Source organism: Accipiter gentilis, chromosome 33, assembly GCF_929443795.1.
Source record: "Accipiter gentilis chromosome 33, bAccGen1.1, whole genome shotgun sequence".
Lineage (NCBI taxonomy): Eukaryota > Metazoa > Chordata > Aves > Accipitriformes > Accipitridae > Astur > Astur gentilis.
In genome coordinates, this window is record NC_064912.1 from 14515775 (window position 1) to 14519815 (window position 4041).

Here is a 4041-nt window from a genome sequence, read left to right on the forward strand (position 1 = left end):
CCATCATGGTCCTTCCTTGCTGGGATGTGATGGAGGAACCATTGATAGCAGCGTGGAGGAAAGGTAGGCAACGGTGGGCTCCAGCTCCTAGCCCGTTCACTCTCATCGTGCTTCTGGGTGCTCCCCAGCATCCCCACCACGGCTCACTCCAGTCCCCAGCTCACTGCACGATGCAAAAAAAAGTCACGTTCTCTCTATCGATCAGGCTGTCCCTCCCTGCACATGTTCCCTTTGTCCCCCCCTAAAATAAAACCCCAGCTGAGAAGAGTCACCAGCTGGAGTTTAATTTCAGACTCCAAGGCGTATCTGGAGCCAATTTGCAATGCGCTTACTCCAAAAATCGCCCTCCCCTGTGACGCTTGACAGCTCCAGACCACAGTCCTGCTCTCAGCTCCGAAGGAAAAATGTTTTAATTTGTCACAAACCAATTATAGCGTCTCATCTATCCCTGAATTACTCATCTTGGCTACAGTCTAGGACAAAGGGCCCCTCTGAGAGGAGATTAGACATGGATATTAACAAGAGAAAAAGTGTCCACTGTCTCACCTTGCTGGGGACGCAGCTTCCAACGAGACAGGAAAAGGAAACCCCTCCTGACTGACAGCCGGAGGGAGGGCTCCCATCCCACAGCAAATCCCTCGTTTCACGCGGAAGAATAGTCACGACAAACTCTGTATTCAAATAATATTCATGCATGGCAGATAACAGAGTCACGGCTGGCAGAGCTGCAACATGAATATAAATAACCTTCGCTCCCTTGGTTGCTGCCGCAGACGCTTTGCCACTGCACCGGAGTGTGGGTGAAGGGGCTGTCAGTGTCGTGCACAGGGTGGGGGGGTGTCGGGGTGCTCCAACGGATGCAACTGCTTCGTCTGAGCTCCATGTGCCACCCCTCTATCGAAACCCCTTTCCCTCGAGCCCTGCACGAGGCTGGAATGCCCTCCCAGCAAAGGGGTCCTCTCCAGCCACCTCCTCTCACCCCAGCTGCCAGGCATATTTGCTGCTTTCCCAGGGCACACTAGCATCCCTCCGAGTTCTTGCTTTGGACCAAACCTAGTTTCGCAGGCCCCAAGTACCTCCATATCAGTGCTCCTTCCTTCCCTTCGCAACCCCATGCTGGCCTTAGGCATCACCCTTCACCCCAACAGCCAAGGACTGGGGCATCACCTTCAATGCCAAGACACAGCCCTGGGGATGTTCTTGGTCTGTGCTGTCTCCTGAGCAGCCTGGGTACCATTTCACCCAGCTGGAAACAGGAGGTGAACACTCAAAAGCGGCACCCAAAGCTCTCATAGGCAAGAAGCGCTTTGCATTTACTGTCGCGACCGTGACAAGCCCCAGCCACTTCGCTCAGCAGTAGGGACAAAAAGCTGCAGGCAGAGCTGGCCTCTCAGTCAGCTGGATAAACTGGATGGGTTGCTGCTCCATCTGAAGTTGACTCGAGGCATCCGAGGGCAGCCACGATGCTCCCTTCCTCCCCATGCCTACTGCAGATCAGCTTCTTCCTTGGATGAAGAGGGAGATGATGAAAGCCAATTTCCCTTTGTGCTCATGGCGAATAATTTGGAGAATTCCCCTTGTTTACTCAGAACTGTTAATGATGCGTCAGAAATTACCTCCGAGATTGTAATTAAAGAAAACGGCAAAAGAGAGAGAGACACACACACTGCCTAATCACAGCTTCATCTGCAAGTCTTGAAGTGCTGGAGCAGACGGCAGCCTCCCCGTCACCCCAAGCCTGCAGAAGGACCCCCAAAAGCCTCCTAAATGGCAGAGGCTCAGGGGTGCAGCCCCCAGGCCCTGTACAGCCCCCCACGCTCCTCTTAGCTACAAAGAAAGCAGTGGCAGCATTCCCGGTATCCAGGAGCTGGCGAGGCCACGAACCCAACTGGAGGCCATCAGGAAATGAGCAGGAAGCTCAGCCCCCTTAAAACCATTTTGGAAGTGGAGCAGCTGACCTAGAAGAGTAATTAAGCTCTCAGTCATCACCGAAATGCAGACACCCACATGCACACAGCAACATATCAGTCAACCCCCTGCTAGCCTGACCTTGGGGCCCGGCATCTGATGGGGCTGGAGCGGAGCACAAACAGTTCTTTCCCGCAGAGAATGGAGAGGAATTCGATTCCTGTTCGGTTACAGGAGGGTGCCTGGATTGACTAATTACTCAAGGGTGACTGCTACGGACAGGCAGCTGAGGGCTGGTTTACCAACACCTCTCTCCCCACTCAGTCCCAAGGCCAAATCCTCCCTCTTTGCCTCCTGGAGCACTTCCATGGGGTGAGCAGAGCTGCTTGCACCGGGAGAGCAAATGGGGGTCAGGCGGGGGAATCGGCTCAGCTGAAAGCAGCCAGCTGGAAAAAAGCCATTCCCTTTCTCCACCTTCGCCAATGGCTTAGTTCATCTAGGGCTCATTTGAAGCCTTGGATTAGGAGAGTGGTGGAAATGCAAATCCTTTGAGTCCCAAATTCAAGGTAGAGGAAGGAGGAACAAGCTGGGCTGTCCTCATGTTCACAATCAGCAGTTGTCTGGGCGTGCAGGAGCTGTGGGGCTGCGGCAGGCTGTACGGGGCTTGGCACTAGTACACCCTGGCCACAACCAGACAGCACTCCATTTCTACAGAAAAGAGTTTGGGTCTCTGGGCAGGATGCATTTGGATCACTACTCCACTATTTATCCGCTCATCTTTGGTGTAGAAAATAACTGAAGTCAGTCTTGAAGTCAGCCTCACACCAGCGCATAACCTCCCGTTCCCGGTGGCATGGCGAGGAAGGCTGGGGCCCTGCCTCCACTCTTGTTCTCAATATTTCTCTGCCTAGAGACTACGTAAACCTTTTAAACTCACACAGCATTTCCAGGTGAGCCTCACATCCCCTAGACCGCGGTTATCATCTCCCCAACAGACTCCAGATGGGAGAAGCAGCAGAGTTTTCAAAACCTCCTCTTGCAGGCAGGTAAGCACGTATCTAGCAGATGTAACGAGTGCCTGCTTCCTGGCAGCAGTTGGCCTTCTCACTAAAGCAAACCCTACAGCAGGTCAAACCACGCGCGCATTGCCACTGCAGAGCTCCCGGGTTTGTTGCTTAAGCATCTTGTGATCACGTTCCTGCATAGCCACATCTCCTGCCTGCCTTCAAGGTGGCCAAAGGTTAAACTGCGCTGTGCAACCTGGAGAGGCAAGGATTGGATGAGTTTGGACAATGCTGCCACCCCCAAATACATACAGCCCAAACTTCGTGAGGTTGGAGAATCTGAGCCTGAAAAGATGAAAGCCCTGCAATAATAACAGCCTGGGATAGCTGTAGGTGGCGGACCCGCTTATTAGCAAGGGTATTTCTCTCCTTCGGCAGAGGTGGTTTCAGCTCCCTCCCTCTCAGCTGGCAACCCACCCAGGCAGGTTTAATTCTGGAGATTTGCTGCTAACGCCCAAGTCTGGAAGAAGGGCCCTCCTTCCTCCCTGCATGTTTACACACATCCCCAGGGAAGAAAGAGCTTCCTGACAAGCAGACCTGGATGGCAAGGCACAGCACACCAGCCCCTATGGTCAGCATGTCTCCCAAAACCAGCTCGTCTTCCCCTCTGGGCGAGCATGGGCCAATACGGAGCAGAGCGTGGCAACAGTGCTTCCATCAGCGTTTTACCTCATGAAACTGCGGTTCAGCCATCTGGGTCACCAATGCCACATACAACTACGGCAGAACAAGCTCTGCCTCACATCTCCCCCAGACTGCTGGCTAGGTTGGGATCTCACAAGGCTTGGGGACGTGTTTGATGCTAAAGCAGCAAGGGGGAAAATACACTTACCTGAGAGCCAGGGGGAGTTTGACATGTAAACGAAATCACTGAGAAACCCCTTGGCACTGCTGCTCTCCCAGGACCTGCAGCTGGTCTGCGAGCTCTGGGCAGGGGAGCCTCTCCATCACACGTACACCAAGCTCCTGCTACCACTCACAGCTCTGGAGAGGGATCGTCGCTGCTCACAGCGACCCGGGCAGCCCCCACCCAGTAACCCACATCCAAACTCGCACTGGGACTCCGAGA